This window comes from Protopterus annectens, chromosome 2.part1, assembly GCF_019279795.1.
Source record: "Protopterus annectens isolate FY-2018-M chromosome 2.part1, PAN1.0, whole genome shotgun sequence".
Lineage (NCBI taxonomy): Eukaryota > Metazoa > Chordata > Ceratodontiformes > Protopteridae > Protopterus > Protopterus annectens.
In genome coordinates this window covers 1,790,443,782-1,790,466,211 of record NC_056729.1, presented here as the reverse complement: position 1 = coordinate 1,790,466,211, position 22,430 = coordinate 1,790,443,782, and the positions used below count along the sequence as shown (strand labels likewise).

Sequence of the window (22,430 nt, the reverse complement as noted above, 5' to 3'; positions counted from 1 at the left end):
CCTGATGTTCCCCCCAATCAAAGGGATCAAGCAGCTATTTAAATACAAAAGCTGCTAAACAAAAGAGTCATCCAGGATGTCCCCCTAGACCAGAAAGGATCCGGAACTTACTCCAGTTTCTTTTTACTGCCAAAGAAAACCGGGGACTGGAGACCAATTCTGGATCTCGGCAATCTAAACAGATTTGTTTGAAAAAACAAGTTCTGGATGGTCACGGTTCAGTCCATTCTTTGTTTTTGGAAAAGGATGACTGGATGTCCTCAGTAGATCTTCAAAATGCATACTATCATATAAAAATAAACAGGCGATCCAGGAGATTCTTAAGAATTCAGCTAGAAGCCAGTCATTATCAACTCAGAGCACTGCCCATTGGCCTCACCACAGCCCCCAGAGTGTTCACCAAATGTATGGCAGTGGTAGCAGCTCACTTGAGATTGCAAGGATTCCATGGGTTTCCATACTTAAAAAACTGGCTCATTACTGCTTCGACCAGGCATCAGCTCGTTATGGCAAGAGAAGAGGTCATCCCAACTTGGACAAGGTTATGATAGCCATAAATTTTGAGAAGTCAAATCTAGAGCCAGCTCAAAGTCTAAAATTCATGGGAGCACCACTAGATACAAGATCAGCAATAGCCTCCCTTCCCCTTTCCAGAGTTCAAACTTTAAGGTCACAAGTCAACAAGATACTTTGCAGCACCACGATCATGGCTCACCTAGTTCTACAAAGTTGTATGATCAATGGTGGCAGCAGTAACCCCTGTTCCTGTAGCCAGGTTTCACATGAGAATTCTCCAGTGGCTGTTGGCATCTCAGCGGTCAATTCTTCAACTACACTTGTCCACTCCAGTATGAATTACAGACTTGTGCAAGACAAATCTGATATGGTGGATCCAGTCGGATCAATTGGTATAGGGTAGTCCATTTGTCCCCACAGCTCAAGGCCATAGTGACCATGGATGCTTCCCAGCTAGGGTGGGGGGCATTACTCGGGGAAAGACGGTCCAAGGCATGTGGTCCCCTGAAGAAGCCAATTTGCATATCAATGTACTGGAGTTGAGAGCAGTGCTGTCCCATCAGGAATGATTGCAATTCAAACATACAATATGTCAGTGGTTTGGTAAATCAACAAACAAGGAGTAACCAGTTCATACCCCCTATGTAGAGAAACGCTAAGGATGTGGGAATGGGCAATATCTTCCAACTGCTTTCTTTTAGGAATGCATATTCTGGGGAAGTCCAGTGTGCTAACAAATATGCTGAGTAGGTGCATACTGTTACTTCACAAATGATTCCTCAACCAAAAAAATCACCGAACAAATATTCCACAAATGGGTCCAGCCTTGCATCTCCTCTAAACAAAGAATGAAGAAGATATTTTACCCTGATCCCCTTACAGGGAGTCACCGAGGGATGCTCTTCTCCACAATTGGCCCCCTGGGTTACTTTATGTGTATCCCCAATTTCCCTAATTCCACAGTTCCTTCAGAGAACTGTCAGGATGAAGACCAAAATCATCCTCATTGCCCCCTTTTGGCCTCAGAAGATTTGGTTTCCCTTCCTGTGGCCTCATTTAGTTCACCAGACTTGGATTGTGGATCCAGCTGCAGATCTCCTGTCTCACCCAATGGGCATGACATGTCTGGACCTTCCAAACCTCATGCTGACAGCTTGGTTTCTCCAATTCCAATAATAGCCAGAGAATTGATGCTCTCTTCCCCTGTTCATCACATCTTGTTGTCTTCCCTTAAGCAATCCACTAGGAAACTTTATGCTAGTAAGTGGAAAAGATTTGTACACTTGGTTATTCAAAAGCCTGTAGACCCTTTCTCGACACCAATTAGCCATGTGCTAGAGTCCTTGACACTGCTTTTCAACCAAGGGTCCAGTTCTTTTACAGTGAGAGTCAAGCTGGCAGCAATTTCTAATTTCCACATTAGATTTGATGGCTATTCACTAGCATCTCATAAACTATGCAAAGCCTTTTTGTGTGGCACAATTCTTCTTAAGCCCCATTTTAAATATCCCACGCCACTGTGGGATCTCAGTCTGGTACTGCAGTCATTGATTCTACTACCCTTTGAGTCTGACCATGATTGTGACCTTAAATTTTTGTCTTGGAAGACCTTATTTTTAGTTGCCATTACCGCCCCAGACAAATTACGGAAATTCAGGCATCGTCAGTGTAACCTCCATATCTCATTTTCCATAAGTATGGGGTCTCCTTATGAACCAGTGCATCCTTTTTGCCCAAAGTGGTATCTCATGTCAACATCAATGAATGTATTGATCTATCAGTGTTCTTCCCGAACTATTCCAACAACAGAGAATACCTGTTACATTTGATAGATGTGCATAGACAATTATGTTTCTATTTTCATAGTGCAAAAGATGTCAGAAAGACTGATCAATTGTTTGCACCCTTTGCTGACTTGAAATTGGGCGCACCTGTGTCTAAAGTCACCTCAGCTAAATGGCTTACTGACTGTATTTCCTTTATTTATTATTAAGTAAGGAATGACTTTGCCTTACAAAGTGCAAGCTCATTCTACCAGTGCTATAGCTACCCCTTCAGTTTTCCACTCAAACTTCCATGAATGATATTTGTTCAGCAGCAACTTGGGCTTCCCCCACACTTTTTTCTCTTATTCTAAGCTGAGTCTGGTGTCCAGAGGTTGGGCATCTTTTGGCTCAGTGGTCCTCAAATATATCCTTCTTTGAAACCACCCAGCATTCTAAGTAGTTGGGGAATCTGTCCCATTAGTCGAGGACGGAAAGAAAATTGACAACAGCAGATAAAAAAGTTATGTACTTAACCATAAAGTTCTATCTGTGTTGTCGATTTTTCATTCCTCCTCTACTCCCTTCCCACCAACCCCCAACTGTTTTAGGTTTATTGTAGAAGAGCGAGGGGGTATAACAGTTTGGTTATATCCTTACAACTTTACCAGCTCCATATGTGGCATTACCTCAGCTCCATATGTGGCATTACCTCTTCCTCTCTGAGACTCTCTCTCTCTCTCTCTCTTTATCCGAATTACACACATATATGTATAAGTTGTAAGATTACCTCTTACTTTATTGCTTACAAACAAGATCTGAGGTAATAGGGAGGATGCATTGTGGGTAAGGGAGAGTTCTGGATTAGGTTCATAGGTTCATACTAGGCTATCTGCCCAAGGGCATTTATAAGCCTAGCCCATAGTTATGTGGCTTTCGCCACCCCTTTAGTTTGAATAAAAACTATGCCTATCATTTTGCTGTGCCTCTGTCAAGCAGTGACACTGAAGTAATCCCTGGGGTATATCTGCGATCTCCCATCCATTGGTCAAGATTCCTCTTGAACAAGGCCAGCGAGGTGCTCTGCCTCACATGTACCGGGATTTTGTTCCACAGCATAGGGAGTCTCTGGGTGATGAATCTGTCCCTCCAGCACGTTCTATTTATAACCGTGTCAAGGTTTAAGTCTCCCGCCCTTGTGGTTCTGAGGGATCTAGATTTTTTGAGGTGAAGCATATTCATCAAATCAGGGTTTGACATGGCCTTATATGTCAGGCACAGGTCACCTCTGAGCAAGTGGTATGAGACTGAATAGAGCTGGAGTTCTTTCAGTCGGGCAGCATAAGACATATTTTTGAGACCCTTTATCCTTTTGGTGAGGAACTTTTGGGGCCTTTCAAGCTGCAGCAGGTGTCTGGTCAGATACATTCGAACGGGCATTGTACTCAATCATAGGTCTAATGAGTGATGAGTACAGGGGGACGATGACCTCCCTTGATCTAGATGTGAATCCCTTCATGATCAGGTGGGCGATATAGAAGGTTTTCCTAACTACTTTAGCAACATGAGTGTCAAACGAAAGGCTACTGTCAACCTTGGTCCCCAGATCCCTGATGACTTTTCTGTGCTCAGTGGATTGCCACCTATATGGTAGCTAGGGGTAACCTTGTTTTTCCCGAAGGGTATGACTCTGCATTTTTTGGCGTTTAATTTCAGGCCATGGCTCTGGCACCAGTTATCAGTTTCTGTGAGGCCCTTTTGGAGGATATCTGTGTCAGATGTGTTTTCGACTATGGCGCCCAGTTTGCAGTCATCTGCAAACTTTGTCAGCCATAACCCTCCTGTGTTTGCTTGTACTTCAGAAAAGTAGATGCCGAACAAGAGTGGACCCAGGACTGAGCCCTGTGGGACACCACTTGTGACAGGCTTTGAGTCTGACATGGCTCCAGCAACTCTGACCCTGTGGGTTCTGTCACTTAGCCAGTTTGCAACCCATCTTGTGATGTATGGGTTTACATTCAAGCTGATGAGTTTTTCGATGATACCTGAGTGGGGTATTGTGTCGAAGGCCTTTGCCAGGTCGAGGTAGGCTGTATGGGACTGCCTTTCCTCATCAATGGCCTTGGTGACTGTCTCAAAAAGTCAACCAAGTTTAAGAGGCAGGATCTGCCTTTGACAAAGCCAAACTGGGTTGGATCCAAAGTCTGCAAGTTCCCTATGTCTTTATTTATGAGTTCCATTATGATCCTCTCCATGGCTTTGCAGATAAAGCTTGTCAAGCTAATGGGGCGGTAATTTCCAGGGTCGGTGGAGGCACCGCCTTATGAAGTGGGACCACAGTCGCCGTGCCACTCCTTGGGTAATGTATCCTGAGGTGAGGCTAAGATTAAACAGCTGTCCTAACTGTGGGTTTAATTCCTCGTTGAGTTCGTGAAGCACACAGCCGGGGACACCATCCGGTCCCATGGATGCTGTGTTTTTGCCTTAGTGAGGGCAGTTCTCACCTGGGCGTTGGAGATGTTTGGGGGCTACAATCCTCTGGAATAGATATCTCTCCTTTTTGGGGAGTTTGCACTGAACCTGTCAGCCAGTATGTTGGCAATGTGTGTAGGTTCAGTAATTTTCACATCATTTTGAATTAATTCTGAGCATATCTGGGAGTTTCCTCCTAGGTTTCTAACATAGCTAAAGAAGGCCTTATGATTGTCTTTAGAGTCCTTGGCGATTTTTCTCTCAAGATTTGCCTTGGATGATTTTATGAGAGCTCTTAGTTTTTTACTTATAATGATCAAAGGTGTCTTACCTTTCAAGGATTTTGCTCTATCTTGTATTAGCTTCCTCCTTTTGTTGTAGAGCTTGTTTATAGCTGGGGTCCACCAGACTGGACGCTTGCCTTTGGTACAGAGAGTCTTAATTTTATTTGGGATTGCCTGATCCATGCAGTCCTGTAGGTGCTGGTAGAAGGCATTTGTAAGTGATTCAGCGGTTTGAGTAATGTTTACCACTGGCTCAGGGGCCTTAAAGGAGACCACACTAGTTTTTAGAAGTGTGAAATCTGCTTTTGAGAAGTTTTTCACTGTGGTCTTTTTTGTTTCAGGTGGGGGCGGGATGAGGACCTCCAGCGAGATTAGTTTATGATCTGATCTCACCAGTGAGGGGTATACTTCCGGTGTTGAACATTTTGATCCCATGTTCGTGATGATGAGATCAAGTATGTTTTCTCCTCTTGTGGGGATGGTGACTAGTTGTTCCATGGCATTTGAGTTTATGAACTCCAGGAATCTTTGGGTTAGAGTGTTTCGGCTTGAGTAGTGTTCCCAGTCTATATTAGGGTAGTTGAAGTCACCTAGTATGATGGTGTTTGGAGATACATTTATCCCCTCCAATGTTTTCAGGAAGGCCATGTGAGGTTCCTGAGTTTGAGAGGGTGGCCTGTAACATGCTACAAATTGCAGAGCAGTCTTGCCTATAGTTAATTGCACCTGGATGGTCTCCGATGCATCGTGCGTTGCCACCAACCTTGAGGTGTGGGTGTCCTTTATGAATATGGACACCCCCCCTCCTTTCCTGGTGTTGTCCGGATTTTGGGGCCGGAACGCATGATATGAGGTGAAACCTGTTAGTGCCGGGGTGCTCTCGGGAGCCTTGAACCAGGTTTCAGTCACAGCACAGACATCGATGTTCTCCATACTGAGAAGGGCCTTGAGTGCGTGCATCTTGAGATTGAGACTTCTGGCATTGAGCAGCATTACCCTTAGTTTTTTTCCTTTTTGGTGTTCTAGGGTGGTAGGTTTAGAATTTGAGCCTTGCCTAAAAGGCACTATGGGGTGGCAAGAGCCTTTGCCAATATCCGAAGCCCAGGGTGACAGGTGCAAGCCGCCCTTGAAGCAGCGTGGCTTGTCCAGCATGTCATCCCAGGCAGACAGACATTGATCCCCTTTGAATGACACCAGAATTTAAGCCAATTATTAAAGCTGATCATCTTATCACTGTATTGTGGCATCATTCTAGGTGAAGGTAGGATACTGCTCAAGGTCAGGGTCATACCTGCCTGGGCTACATAATCAGAGAGCTCCTCGATGTCCCTTTTCATGCAGTCCAAGGAGGTACGTCTCAGGTCGTTGACACCAGCGTGGACAATGACTGAGTTGTACTTGTACCTGCTGTTGAGAGACCTGAGTGCTTGCGTTATGTGGCGGATTCTAGCGCCCGACAGGCAGCTTACTGTGACCTTCTCCTTTCTCAGTCTGGTGAGCGGGACATCAGTGTGTCTGACTATGGAATCACCAATGACAAGTATGTCTGGCATTTTGTTTGGCCTTAAGGGCTGTGACTGTTTGACACTGTGACTGTGTGGTCTATGTGTTGCATGTGTTGGGTCGTGAGGTGGTAGTTGTTTGGGTGTCTGCTTTGGTGGCCTCTGCTGTTTTGGTAAATTTTTGATCAGAGCCTCCGAGTATGTCTTTGTGTGAGTATGTGTATGATTTGAAGTTGTGATGGTACCATGTGTGACTGGGTATGTATTGTGTGTGGTTACCTTCTCCTCCTGTCTGGTCTTGCCAGTCCTATGTTGAGAGAGCTCAGCCTCCAGTTTGGCCGTATAGTTGCATCTCTCGCATGTATTTGTGTTTTGTGGGAGAAGGAGAGGATTGTCTGTGTACATGAGGCAATTGTAACATGGCCTCAATGTTCCCAGGTTCACCAGTTGAGCTTGAGAGGACACTAGCAACTGATCCCTCGACATACTAGAAGTAGTAGATAAAGAGACTTTCAAAGGACTCCGGGGGAAGTGGGTTTTAGGCTGGTGGGGTACTATCTATAATAAGAGTGCTTTATCAAGGTGCAAGTACTGTAGGAGTAAGTGCTAGGCTTTACAGATAGAGAATAGTCTACTTGGGAATCAAGTAGAGATATGAACTTTTCAGTTATAGGATATGCTGGTTAGATCAGCAGTACAGCTCGAGGAAGGTAGTTCTAAGGGAAAATTTGAAGAGTGGAATTTAGATGGCCCGAATAGTTTAACCGCCGCTGCTCTTGTGTGCAACAGTGGCAACTCCGCGCTAACGCGCATTTAGCGTGTTTTATAGCAGGGGGCTGAAGGGAGCTAGATTGCCACTAGCTTTTACAGTGGCCAAGTTGGATCCAGCCCCTCGGATCAGAACCAATCACTTAAGGAGGAATGAAAACTGGCAACACAGATGGAACATTATAATAAGTACATAACTTTTTTTCCTCATATTTTTGATTCTGTTAAAGTACTTAGGTTCATACTAGGCTATCTGCCCTAGGGCATTTATAAGCCTAGCCAGAGTATGTTTGGCTTTCGCCACCCATTTTAAATTAATTTTGCTATGCCCTTTTTCGAGGTTAGTATACTGTGCCTCTGTCTAACAGTGATACAGAAGTGATACCCGGGGTAAACCTACGATCTCCCATCTACTCATCAAGATTCCTCTTGAAGAGAGTCAATGAGGGACTCTGCCTAACCTGGACTGGGATTTTATTCCAGAGTGAAGGGAGCCTCTGAGTTATGAATCTGTCCCTCCAGCATGTCCTATTTATTTCAGTGCTGAGGTTCAAGTCTCTCGAGCGTGTAGCTCGATGGGATTTGGATTTTTTGAGGTGCAGCATGTCCCTTAATTCCGGGTTGGACATGGTTTTATACGTCAGGCACAGGTCGCCTCTGAGCAGGCGGTATGCCACTGAGTAAATCTGGAGTTTCTTTAACCGGGCAGCATATGGCATCTGTTTGAGCCCTTTGATCCTCTTGGTGAGGTACTTTTGGGGTCTTTCCAGTTTCTGCAGGTGTTTGGTAAGGTACATCCCAAAAGGGGCATTGTACTCGATTATGAGCCTGATGAGGGATGAGTAAAGAGGCACGATGACCTCCCCTAATCTAGATGTGAATCCCTTCATGATTAGGTGGGCTATATAAAATGTTTTTCTAACCACTTTGGCCACGTGGTTGTCAAATGGGAGATTGCTATCAACTTGGGTCCCCAAGTCCCTAATTACTTCTTCTGCACTTCATGGATTATCACCTATGTGGTAATTTGTGGGCACTTTGTTTTTGCCAAAGGGGATGACTATACACTTTTTGGCGTTTAGCTTGCGGCCATGGCTCTGGCACCAGTTGTCTGTTTCTATGAGGACCTTTTGGAGGATGCTTGTGTCGGCTGGAGAGTCGATTATGGCGCCCAGTTTGCAGTCATCTGCGAACTTGGTCAGCCACAGTCCTTCCGTGTTGGCCTGTACCTCCGAGAAATATATACCGAACAAGAGAGGTCCCAGGACTGAGCCTTGTGGGATGCCACTTGTAACTGGTTTGGAGTCTGACATGGCTCCAGCAATTCTAACCATGTGGGTTCTGTCCTTGAGCCAGTTTGCAACCCATCTAGTGACATAGGCGTTTATATTTAAGCTGGTGAGCTTGTCTATAATGCCCGAGTGGGGTATTGTATTGAAGGCTTTTGCGAGGTCCAGGTAGGCTGTGTAGACCACCTTTCCCTCGTCAATGGCCTTGGTGACTGTTTCAAAGAAGTCGACCAGGTTTAAGAGACAAGATCTACCCTTAACAAAGCCGAACTGGGTAGGATCCAGTGTCTGTAGATCCCCAATATCTTTATTTATGAGGTCCATGATGATCCTTTCCACAGCTTTGCAGACCAAGCTAGTCAGGCTTATGGGGCGATAGTTTCCAGGGTCTGTTGAGGCACCACCTTTGTGGAGAGGGACCACTGTTGCTGTACGCCACTCTTTGGGTACATATACTGTAGTAAGGCTGAGATTGAACAGTAGTTTTATGTTTCGGTTTAGCTCTTCTTGGAGTTCATGTATGACGCAGCCCGGGACACCGTCTGGTCCCATTGATGCTGTGTTTTTTGCTTTGGAGAGGGTGGCTCTTACCTGAGCATCTGAGATGTCAGGGGGGCAGCACTCTGCTGGGATAGATATTTGCCCTTTTGTTGGGGGGGGGGAGTTTGCACTGAACCTGTCAGCTAGGATGTTGGCAATGTCTGTGGGTTCGGTATATTTTTTGTCATTTTGGACTAATTCTGAGCATATCTGGGAATTCCCACCCAGGTTCCTAACATAACTAAAGAAAGCCTTGTGATTATCCTTAGTGTCCTGTGCAATTTTTCTCTCGAAGCTGGCCTTAGACGATTTTATGAGTGCCCTTAGTTTTTTGCTAATACTGATCGGAGATGCCTTCCCTTTTTGGGATTTTGCTCTATCATGTAGTAGTTTCCTCCTTCTATTGTATAGTTTGTTTATGTCTGGGGTCCACCAGACAGGACGTCTGCCTTTGGAGGATTGGGTCTTGGTTTTATTTGGGATTGCATGATCCATGCATTCCTGAAGGTGTTCATAGAATGCATTTATAAAGGATTCTGCGGTCTGGGCCGTATTTTCCACAGGCCCGGGGGCTTTGAAGGATTCCACCTTGGTTTTGAGGAGTGTGAAATTTGCTTTAGAGAAGTTTTTCACTGTGGTTTTCTGGGCAGGGGGTGGGGTCGGTATGTGAATATCCAGTGAGATCAGTTTATGGTCTGATCTTACCAGTGAGGGATACACTTCTGGTCTTGAGCATAGAGTCCCCATGTTGGTGATGATCAGGTCCAGTATGTTTTCCCTCTTGTGGGAGTGGTAACAAGTTGTTCCATAGCATTTGAGTTTATGAATTCTAGGAACCTTTGGGCTAGGGTGTTGGAGCTAGAGTAATGCTCCCAGTCTATGTTTGGGTAGTTGAAGTCGCCCAATATAATGGTGTTTGGAGAGACCTTCATATTTTCCAGTGTTCTCAGGAAGGCCGAGTGGGGTTCCTGGGTTTGGGAGGGTGGTCTGTAGCAGGCTATAAACTGGAAGGCAGCTTTACCCACTGTTAGTTGCACATGGATAGTCTCTGATGCTTCGTGCTTTGCCACCAACTTGGAGGTGTGGGTATCTTTGATGAATATCGATACTCTCCCTCCTTTTGTGGTTCGGTCCAAGTTTTGGGGCCGGAAAGCATGGTTTGAGGTATAACCTGGTAGTGCTGGGATGCTCTCGGGACCCCTGAACCAGGTTTCTATTACTGCACAGATATCGATGCTCTCCATGCTAAGGAGAGTTTCGAGTGCGTGCATCTTGAGGTTTAGACTTCTGGCGTTACTCTTAGTTTCTTATCCCTTGTGATACCTATGGAGGTAGGTTTGTCTTTTGAGCCTTGCCTAAAAAAGGCACTATGGGGGTAGCAAGAGCCTTTGCCAATATCCAAAAGCCCAGGGGTGACAGGTGCAAGCCGTCCCTAGCGAAGCATCGTGGCTTGTCGAGCATATCATCCCAGGCTGACAGGCATTGGATCCCCTTTGAATGACACCAGTACTTAAGCCAATTGTTGAAATTGAACATCTTGTCTTCATATTGTGGCATCATTCTTGGTGAGGGTAAGATGCTACTCAAGGTCAGGGTCATACCGGCCTGGGCTACATGCTCAGAGAGCCCCTCTATGTCTCTTTTCTTGTAGTCCAGAGAGGTACGTCTCAGGTCATTCACACCAGCATGGACAGTGACTGAGTCATATTTGTACTTGCCTTGGAGTGACCTGAGTGCTTGTGTTATGTGGCGGATCCTAGCGCCCGACAGGCTGTTCACCGTGACCTTCTCTTTGTTCAGCATGGTGAGCATGACGTCAGTGTGCCTGATGATAGAGTCACCTATTACAAGTGTATCAGGTGTGTTGTTTAGCCTTAAGGGCTGTGACTGTTCGGCACACTGGCTTTGTGAGATATGTGTTGCACGTGTTTTGTTTTGGGGTAGCGGTTGCTTGGGTGTCTGCTTTGGAGGTCTCTGCTGCTTAGGCAGATCTTTATTTTGAGCCTCCGAGTATGATTTTGTGTGATTATGTTTGGTTTGCTGTCGTGGTAGGTCTATGTGAGACTGGAATTGTAGTGAGTGTGGTTTCCTTCTCCTCCTGACTGGTTATGCCAGTACTGAGTTGAGAGAGCTTAGCCTCCAGTTTGGCTATATGGTTGCATCTCTCACATGTGTTGTAATTTGTTGGGAGGAGGAGAGGGTTGTCTGTGTACATGAGGCAGTTGTAACATTGCCTCAAGATTCCCAAATTCACCAGCTGGAGCGGAGAGGAGATTGACAACTGACCTTTGGACATGCTAGAATAATATTGGGAATTCCTTTATAACTGAAAACAAGGGCCAATGGGGAGTGAGGGTGTAGTGCTTTTAATTTTTAGTGCTGACTTATATAATTGCTTTAGTGAGCAAGTGCCAGGTAACTTAAGTGCAATGTGTTACAGGTAACTTAAATGCAAAAATGAGAAACAGTAACTTTCTTTCAAGTGAAACAAGGAAATAAGTACAGTAAGCAATGCAGGTATCACTAGGGATCCACAGAAGCGCTGAGAAGCCGCGTTTTAGGTGGAATTAGCATTCCAGGGAAATAACAAGCAAACAAACAACAAGCATACAAACAAAGCTAGATTCAGCAGGCCTGGATCTAGTCTATGCTACAGCAAACAAGGTGTACCAATTTCAGTAAGAAACAGTTCAAATATGCAGGCACTATAAACCTTTAACCAGAAATTCCCAGCTCAGAAGGGCAGAGTCCAGCCTCTCCTCCCACAAGAGTGCAGACCACGAACCTTCTTAATGTAAAATAACTGACCTGAAGCCCAAGTGCATAAACCAGAAATAATACACTTTAAGAATAACAGACAGAGCTCTCAATCAGCAGTTCCCAACTTAGAAGGATGGAAGCTACCTGTCCTGCTACCAGAGTGCATTCCACAAACCTTCCTTATGTAAAACAACTGGTCTGAAGCCCAAATGCTTAATCCAAAAGACTTAGAATGATAGCTACACTCTAATCAAGTTACTACCAAGCAGTAATAAATACAATTGAATACTTTAAAGAATGCCTGGATTAGTGCTCAAGTTATACAAACAAAGCTAGATTCAGCAGGCCTGGATCTAGTCTATGCTACAGCAAACAAGGTGTACCAATTTCAGTAAGAAGCAGTTCAGATATGCATGCACTATAAGCCTTTAACCAGAAATTCCCAGCTCAGAAGGGCAGAGTCCAGCCTCTCCTCCCACAAAAGTGCAGACCACGAACCCTCTTAATGTAAAATAACTGGCCTGAAAGCCCAAGTGCTTAAACCAGAATTAATACACTTTTAGAATAACAGACACTGAGCCCTCAATCAGCAGTTCCCAACTTAGAAGGATGTAAGCTACCTGTTCTGCCACTACAGTACAGACCACAAACCCTCTTAATGTAAAACAACTGGTCTGAAGCCCAAGTGTTTAAACTAAAAGGCTTAGAATGAGTTACACCAAGCAGTAATAAATACAACTGAGTACTTTTAAGATGACGCAAAAGAAAAATAAAGTAGGAAGAAACACAAGTACAGTAAAAGCAGATGAATTTTTTTTTTTCAGAAAAGTAGCAAAAGCAGTAGTAAATACAATTCTCATACAGTGCAAGCTGGCACACCTGAATATGTAGCAATATTAGTCCACACACAGTTTGATAAAATGTAATTAAATTAAAAAGGACTAAAAGCAAGTGCAGAAAGGGTTTATTAGGTAGAATGCGGTAAAGAGATGGGCCTGGGGGAGTGTCTTAGATCAAATCTACAGTGGGGCGGGCACTGCAAAAGCCACCAAATTTAAACTACAACCAAGAACAGGGAGGGGGGTTGGGGAAAAACTGTTTCAACACAGATGTGAGGAATGTGCAAATTATAAAGCCAAAAAATATATACTGTTCTCTATATATTTGCAGAGCAGTAAGACAACAAATATCTAAGCAAACAATTTAGCTCTATAATACAGAATAATACACTTGGCTCTATATATTTGCAGATAGTTCTGTAAGGCTGTCTCTCAAACTAAGGTTCCAGTTTGAATGCAGTGTTTCTGTCATGTGCCACCTCCTGTTCCATTCTTCAACAGTAAATTTTAAATTTTAATCTTTCCATAAATGGCTTCTTAGGTTCATAGGTAGGTACTAGGCTATTGGCCCTAGGGCCTAAATAAGCCTAGCCAAAAAGGTACCCTGGCTTTCGCCACCCAAGAAATTTTTTTTCCTGTCGAGCAGAGCCACAGAGGTGATCCCCTGGGTGAATTTCCTATTTCCCATCCAATCATCAAGATTTTTCTTGGAGTGCTAATAAACTTTTTGTTTGATATAGATAGATAGTTTGTTCCAGAGTATGGGAAGTCTCTGGGACAGGAATCTATCCCTCCAGCATGTTCTGTTTATTGTGGTGACAAAGTTTAGGTCCCTAGAGCGTGTAGCTCAGAGGGATTGGGATTTCTTTAAGTGGAGCATGTCCAGCAGCTCAGGGTTTGACATAGCTTTGTATGTTAGGCAGAGATCGCCTCTGAGTAGGCGATATGCGACAGAGTAAAGCTGGAGTTTTGTGAGACGGTCTGCATAGGGCATCTGTTTGAGGCCGGTGATCCTCTTTGTGAGGTATTTCTGTGGCTTTTCCAGTTGTTGTAGATGTCTTGTGAGGTACATACCAAAAGGGACGTTATACTCTATAATGGGTCTAATGAGTGATGAGTAGAGGGGAACAATGACCTCTTTTTTTCTGGATGAGAAACCTTTTGTGATGAGGTGTGTCACATAGAAGGATTTCCTGACTACTGTGGCAATGTGATTATCCAAGGAGAGACTACTGTCCACCTGTGTCCCAATGTTTCATCACACTTTCTGTGTTAAGTAGACTTCCACCTATGTGGTAGCTCATGGGTACAGAGTTCTTACCAAAGGGGATGACAGTGTAATTTCTGGCATTGAGCTTGAGGCCATGGCTTTGACACCAGGCATGTGTCTTAGTGAGGTCCTTTTGTAGGATGTTTACATCATTAGGAGTTTCAATTATGGCTCCTAGTTTGCAGTCATCTGCGAACTTCGTTAGCCAAAGACGTTCTGTGTTAGCCTGTATTTCAAAAAAGTAGATACCAGACAGGAGAAGACCCCGGACTGAACCCTTTGGTACTCCACTTGTCACTGGTCTGAAGTCAGATTTGGAGTTTGCTACCTTCACAGTGTGGGTTCTGTCAATGAGCCAGTTGGCAACCCATCTTGTGACCTAGGGATTTATACCTAGTTTAGTGAGTTTATCTATAATTCCAGAGTGGGGGATGGTGTCAAAAGCCTTGGCGAGATCTAGATAGGCTGTGTGAACCACCTTACCTTCGTCTATGGCTTTGGCGACTGCTTCAAAGAAGTCTTTCAGGTTTAGGAGACATTATCTGCCTTTTACAAACCCAAACTGGGTGGGGTCCAGAGTTTGGAGATTAGCAATGTCTTTGTTTATAAGTTCCATGATGATACATTCCATGGCCTTGTAGACCAGGCTCATTAGGGTAATGGGGTGGTAGTTCCTGGGGTCTGTGGTGGCTCCCCCTTTATGGAGTGGGATAACAGTCACTGTGCGCCGTTCAGTGAGCACAAAGCCTGAGGTGAGGCTGTGATTGAACATGGTGCTTAGGTGGGGTGCCAGTTCATTCTGTAGTTCATGTAGTACACAGCCTGGGATGCTGTCAGGACATATGGCTGCTGTGTTTTTGGCTTTTGAGAGTGGTTTTTACCTGTGCAGCCGTGATTACAGGAACTTTGCATTCTTCTAGTATAGAGATGGGCCCTTTATGGGGTGAGAGGGGGATAAAGTTAGCACTGAATCTATCTGCCAGGATGTTGGCAATATCAGTTGGTTCTGTATATTTAGTGCCATTGTGCTGTAACTCCGCTAAAACACTGCACGACACTTGGCAAGTCACCGAATACATATTTGCTGTAACTCTGACAAAGGCTTTGCGCCATTTGTGTTGCCTTCTGCTGATCAAATTGTCTTGTCTGTTGTCACATGACTATGAGGTCTTTAGAATAGCATGCAGTCTTCACAGTGTTCTGCAAGGAGACATAACTTCTTGTTTCCTGCTAGTAATGCCTCTACCTGCGTATTAGTATCACTCCCTCCTTTCTTGCTTTCTTGTCACATACTTGTTTAAATTTAGATAATTGGACATCACTGCCCCTAAGTCTCTCTTTTTTTTTGTTGTTGCTGTTTTCACTTCAAATTTTATATGTATTCCATAGATTAGTACTTCGTGAATGCATTATCAGTATTTTATTGCCTTGAATTTAGGCTGGTAAATCTTTAAATAATTCCCACAATGTTTTCAAATCCCTTTCTGATCCTCCTTTTGCAAACCTCTTGTCACTAGCAAAAGGTAAAGCATTTTCTTTCCAGACTGTGTGTCAGTTTTGTAGACAGTGGTAAGGGCTAGCCCTGTAAAACTCCATTGGTAATTGTTTATTTGATTAAAATTATTGTTGCTTTCTCTGTCCTTTTTTTCAAGTAAGTACTGTGCTTGTGCAAACATCCTGTGGCTTTGTTCTCATTTATCACATTGTTTTACTATCTTTTTGTGTGATGCCATGTCAGAATGCTTCCTAAGACGAAAACAGACATATATCTGCTGATGACTTTGCCTTTTGCTCTTAATTTTTCAATCAGAGAACACTGTCATATTTGTATGGCTCTGTCTTCCTTGAGGCATCCATGCTGTCATGTTTCATTGATTTACAAATATGCCAGAGTTTTTCTTTCAGTAGTATGCAGCTGTGTGGAGCAAAGGTGTGAAGCCTTAACTGCAGGCCGAGGAACCTAGGTTCATCAAACTTCCTGGGGATTGGGGGGGGGGGGGGGGTCAGTGCATGGTAGTAAATGTAATCTGTACTAGTGGAGGAAGGTGTTTCTGACAACTTACAACTGCCACCTGGTGATGCTGGGTGGTGGAGCAGCAGTGCTAGGGTCATTATGTATTCTGTGGCTTGCCAAGTGTCGTGCAGTGTTTTAGCTAGCTTTTGGTGTATTGATGTGTATTTCTGTAAACTGACATAAAAAAATTAACAAGCACAGGAATGTGGCTAGTTTTAACCTCACCACCATGAGTGTTGTGTAAAAAAAAAAACTGCATTGAAACTAGTGGTCTTAAAACTTCGTTGATGAGCTCAGTCACAATAATTTCCAAAAATCATGAAATCCAGGTAGTGTTCCAAGCCAACAAGTCTTTATTTGACACAGACAAGTGATCCTCAATAACAAAAAAATCTGAAATATGAAATATTTTAACTATGTTAAACATATCATCTGTTACGTACTTAGAAGTAAGTGTGGAAAATATGTGTTTAATTTTAAGCCGGCCTATTCATGGCAAACAGTATAAACAGGGCCATAAAAGTTTATTTTAGAACAGCAAGTACCCCCCCACACACACACACACAAAACTACTGATTAGATCAAACTAAATCCTAGTTAAATAAATGAAAACAGTCATAAAAACGGACTAGTTAAGGAAAACACTACCTATCTGGAACCCACATTCCAAGATAAGGTATTAAGAAAAGTATAACATATACATAAAAAGACTTTCAACTAAAATTGCCTTCGACTAACTAATGCAATAAAGCCTTCATCAGATCTGTGACAAGAAAGAAATTCAAGAAAAAAAACACACAGCTGTCTAATCATAAACTTAAACTAGAATACTATAAATATAAAAATACATCTGTCTAATAATATCTAGTAAATATCCATCCATATGTATTAGTGCGCATAAAACCTAAGTTATTAACAGCTCAGAAAAAATGTCATTTCTTTGCATAAAAAACAAAAGTCATGACAGTTTTTATGTTAACAGCCCCAAAACATGTTTATAGAATGAAAACTAGTAGAAAACCAAACAAAAATACAGAAAACAGTTAATGAAGTAAGCTAGTAATGTATACCTGTGAATTTCCATGCCATTGACATATAATGGGATTTGTGAGAGTCACTTATCTTCTTTGCCTTCTGTAAAAGGACTGCTTCTTTTCTGCCTTTAATTGCCTTCATTTATGTTTGGCTCAGACCTTGTTTTACACTATACTTAGAAGTAATACAGCTACAGCCATAAAAGTAGCTAAATAGAAGTGAGGGTGATTAGAGACAGAAAAGAAGCAGTCCTTTTACAGAAGGTAAAGGAGATAACAGTGACTCTCACAAATCCCATTATATGCCAGTAGCATGGGAATTCAGTTACTTTCTTATGTCTGGCATGAGTCATACAAAGCATTATGGGAAAGAGAAAGGGTTGAGTGAGAAAAAGATCACATTGATACATCAAGCCCCATTGGTAGCCATGTTGTAGAAAACAGGCTAAAATTACAAATAAACCCTTGGGAGTGATTTTGAGGTGTTAGAATAGGTCATGAAACAAAGATGGAGTGAAAAAAAAAGATTTTTTTAGTTCTAGGGTGGTTTTCATTTAAGGTATAATTTAAGAATTTTTCTTGAATTATTGAATGTGGGTTGTATTCCTAATGGTCATTGGAAGCTTTTTCAATGCAAGAGCAGGAAAGTAGCTCTAAAGATCCAGTCCAAAAGATTTTTTGTTTTGTGAATCTGTAAAAGACATTGGTCAGAGCTTCTGAAAGAGGAGGTCTTCTAGAGAGAGACAAGTGAGAGATGCTGGGGCAGGAAGATGGCTTATTCCGAACAAGCAGCTGTGTAAGTAAGAGATGGCTAGGAAACTCTAACTAGCTGAGTGTTAGAAGAGCTCGACAGTGGTGCGATCTGGAAGGCAGGTTGTCAAAAAATCTTACAAACTTGTTGTAGGTGGATTCAAGTTTGGAGAGTAATGAGGTCTGCAGGTTGGTTAGTGATTGTGAGCTGTAGAAGAGATTAGGAATAAGGTAGGGTTTGGCAAGAGAGATCGGGGAGCTGGGTGTGAAGAAACTTTTGTTTCTGTACAGAAGTCCCAGCTTTTGTTGGTTTTTCTTAATACTGTGTAGTACATGGAGGTCAAATTTGAATTGATCGTCAGTTATTGCCCCAAGGAGTGTAGTGTGGATATCGGGTAATATAGTAGTGTTGATTTGGGAGGAGAGGGAAAAAGAGGATTTTAGATGGTAGAGATTTTGGAAGGAAGAGAAGTTTAGTCCTTTTAGGATTAAGTATGAGATGGTGGTCAGTAAGCCAAGTTTCAGTGAGGTTAAAAGATGGTTGGGTCAGGGTGAGCAGGTAGAAGGGGTTGTCAGTGACAGAGATGATAGTAGAATCATCTGCATACTGTATGAGGGAAGTCTGAGGGCAGGATGTGTAGAGTTGGTTAGTGAATATGTTAAAAAGGAGGGGACCTAAAATAGAGCATTGGGGGACAAGGCACCCATTTTGATAGCAAGAAAAAGCGATAGGGCATAGAGCCATTTTACAGATTGCTGTCTCTCTGTAAGGTAGTTGAACCAGGAGATGATAGTAGGAGAGGTTGAGTTGAGTGAGCTTGGAGAGTAGGATAAGTTGAGAAACAGTGTGAAGGCTTTAGAGAGATCTAAAAAAGGCAGGGCACTAATTTAGTATGGTATCTATCTAGGGAGATGAAGTTGGAGAGAAGTGCAGTAGTGGTGCTGTGGTGGGAGTGAAACCGTCACGGTGATTAGGTTTTCTTGAGTGAGGTAAGCAGTGATTTGTTTGTGAACACTGTGTTTTTTTTTTCAAAGAGCAAGGACAGTGGATTCATTAATAGAACGGTTAATGATGGAAACTGAGTATGCTTTGGAGTTAGCAGCAGCCTTTAGGAAAAAGAGATGGCAGATTGTCAGCTGAAGGGGAGCATGGTTTAAGTTTGAGAAGAAAATTTTTAATTTAACTTGTTGGTATGAGTTCTAGAGAGAATGGGCTATTTTAAGTTGGGGGAGGAGGTGGAAACTGTGGGGGTGGGATGGATGGGAATTTTCAGTAAGTTTACTGCTGGTATCTATAAAGTATTTGTTGAACATGGATGCGGTATCTAGAGGTGAGAGATTGGGGAAAGGGTCTGGAGTAGTAGGATTTCCAGACTGGAGAATTTGATTTATAGTATTCCAGAACTTTTTGAGGTTTTTGGGTTCTGTAGACTGGAGTGTCTTTTTATCAATGTTAATGCGTTTTTTAGCTAGATGTTGGAGTTCCCTATATTTTTCATAGTGTATGGGAGATTTAGTCTTGGTCCAGGGTTTCCAGGCTAAATCTCTGTTTAGAATAAGGGACCAAATTGAGTTGGTGAGCCAGGGGGAACAGAGAGATATGACTCTAATAGTCTGTGCAGGGGCAAGGGAGTTCAGTGTATTTAAGAAGATGGAGTTAAACTGGATAACAGCTTCATCCAGAGGTAAGGATGTGAGGAAGGACCAGTTAATATTAGAGAGATGGTTGTTAAATGTGTCAGGGTTAAAGTTGGTTGTGGCACTGTCTGAATTTATGAGGTCTGGAGAGGTGGGGAGAGTATCTTAGGATGTGTATGGGGGGGGGTTGCTAATAGAGTCTGGAAGGGATACAGGGTGATGATAGAGGTCAGGTTAGGAGACGAGAATCCAGTCAAGTATTTAAGTGGCATTAGTCAGTTTATGAAGAAAAGTAGGAGAAGAGAGGAGTTGTGAGTAACTGTAGATTTTTATGCTGGTGTTAAGGGAGTTAGAGGAGAGGGAGACGCCAGTTGATATTAACATCACCTAGTATTATAGTTTCATTAGTTATGTTTTCGGACGTCCAGTGGAGAATCTGTTCTAATAATGGTTTTCGGACATCCAGTGGAGAATCTGTTATAATAATGGTATATTCTTACCAGGAGGTATGTAGATGGTAGCAATAGTGAGAGATTTGTGATTGTTTAGTTTGGTATCGGCGATGATTATTTCTGCTTGGTGAAAGGAGGAGGGAGGATTTGTTAGTGGGGATAGGCTTAAGAGGTCAGAGTACATAATGCCAACGCCTGCACCCTTTTTATGAGTTCTGTCAAGGGATAGAATATTATAACCAGGAGGGAGAAATTCATTTTCAGTGTTATGGGGGTTGAGCCATGTTTAGAAGAGAACTATAATGTTAGTGGAGTGTTGGGCAGTCCAGGTTTGGAATTCAGTTGTTTTGTTAAGAATGCTATGGATGTTGATAGAGTAAAAGGAGAGTTGTTTGAGACTGTGTATAAGACTCTCTAAAACTGTTTGTGTAGGATTGGTAGAAGTAGGGCAGTTAGACTGAGGACCAGGATTGGGGTGAACGCTACCGGATAGTTGAAGGATTTTGCAGGGATGTAGGAGAACTGATATAAATTAGGTGGGGAGAGAAATTTTAGTTTAATTTTGTGATATGGTGAAATCTTTGGAGGCAGTTTTATTTTTGCAATAGTGAATACTTTACTGTAGAAGAATGTGGCAGAAATGGGTGAGGAGTAGTGCCTTATGTCACGAGTGAAGTAGTATGAAAAGGTTGGAGAAGTAGTGTGTAAGCTAAGCTGTGTATGGTAAGAAATGAGGTGGGATAAGAGTATAAGAAGAAAATATGTGAGGAGGAAAAGGAGCATAGTGGAGGGTTAGAGAAGTAAGTGAGGTAAAGGGGTGTGTTGTAAAGAGTGTGGAGAAAGTGGGAGAGGTAGTGGTGAGTGGAGTAGGATCTGATTGGCTGAGGTTTGCAGGAAGTAGAGGATCAGAGAGGGTGGATTTGGGATAGATAGCTATAAAGGAAAGTGAAGCAGGAGTGGGTGGGAATTGGGGGTAGGGTAGAGGAGCGAAGTGAGCCCGAGCATAGAGAGGGTGAATGGAGCCAGTAGGGCCAAAGGCGTGGCAGACCGCACAAGCAACAGAAACTGTCAAAGAATATGGTAGATAGATTTTGGTGGATATGCTACAGTAGATGTAACCAAAGAAAAATGTAAAATTGACTTTGGTGGCTAGGCTAAAGCAGATGTAACCAGTAGCAAAAAGGAGTTGAGATGAGTGCTGGGGAAGGGGATAGATCAGTGATGGCAAACCAGCATTCACCAACACCTAAGTTACCAAAGGATCTGAATGAGCAAAAATATAAGAAATATGTGACCCTGCACTTGTGTATTTAAACTCAGCAACAAATAAGTCATTAATTGATGATAAATCAAATGCAGCGTGTTCCATATTTTTTCAGTTCAAGTTCAAAATTACTATTAAAAGTAGGGTAATTTTTTGGTGCTCTATTTTAAGGCCAATTATCGGTGCATATGTTGTTTTCTCTATTGTAAGTCACTGATTGTTTCTTTTACTTTTTAATACATAGCATCCCACATGATTGGATTGTATTTTTTTAAATAAATGAATATGTAAAGAATTGTTTTGTTTCCCCTTTTGTTGGGGGAGGGGGGGGTGACACGTCAGCAGAGTTAAGACAGGCATTTTCAGAATTTTTGACACACCAAGCCCAAAAGGTTCACCATAACTGGGATAGTTGGTTACCATGTGTAGTGCAGTAAAAAAAAAGTTGGATTGAGAGGTGAGGAAGGGGATGGATGTTTATAGAATATAGTGCAGCAAAAATAGATGAGATGAGAGAGTGGGGAAGAGAGGCTAGATAATGATATCACAGTACAAGCTCATGAGGGAGATATCAAGTTCAGTGGGAGCTATAAACTGGAAATGAAAAAGCAATACTTGGTTAGAGATAATGGTTCAGAAAAAAACATAAAGTAGAGGAAGGGAAGTGTGCCAGTAGGTATAGAAAACCGCAAGATAAGTAGCATGGTAGGGTGGGGGAGAGCTAGAGGGTTGTCATGGTGATGTGCAGCTAGCCCTTTTATTTTACATGGATAAGACAGTGGAACATATACAACAATTGTACATACTTTGATTATTATTCTTCGCTGATAACTACAGATGAGCAGTCCAGTGTAAATGTTTTTTTTTCAGTTGGGCTTCCAGTGTACACCCAAAGCTTGCAGTTTTGCATTCAACAACCTGGGCTTAAAACCTATGGAGATAAATGGGGAAAGACAAAAAATTAAGTAGGTGAGAAAGGTGTGGAAGATACCTTGTAGTATAACTGGAGTAAGGAGAGAGAGAGATACATGAGAGAAGCAAAGGTTGCATGTAGGTTAGGTGAAAGTGATAAACAAGGAGATGTTTTTTAAACTAATGTAGTACATGTACAATGAAAAACACTAACTTGTGGAAAACATTCAGAAGCAGTATATACACTATCAGTTAAACCATATAAGGTTAGAAAATGACTTACAGTAGCATTTTTTTTCACAAACAGAATAAATGAACCATGTTTGCACTGAACATAAATGCCAGGGAGCATGCTGTAAGTAG

General features: G+C 42.7%; 1 protein-coding gene across 2 annotated transcripts in view; it reads left to right on the top strand.

The window, feature by feature from the left end:
- The window catches only part of MTOR (mechanistic target of rapamycin kinase), a 4,577,509-nt gene that overhangs the window by 2,286,726 nt on the left and 2,268,353 nt on the right, over positions 1–22,430 (top strand). The gene's annotated exons all lie outside the window — the stretch shown is intronic.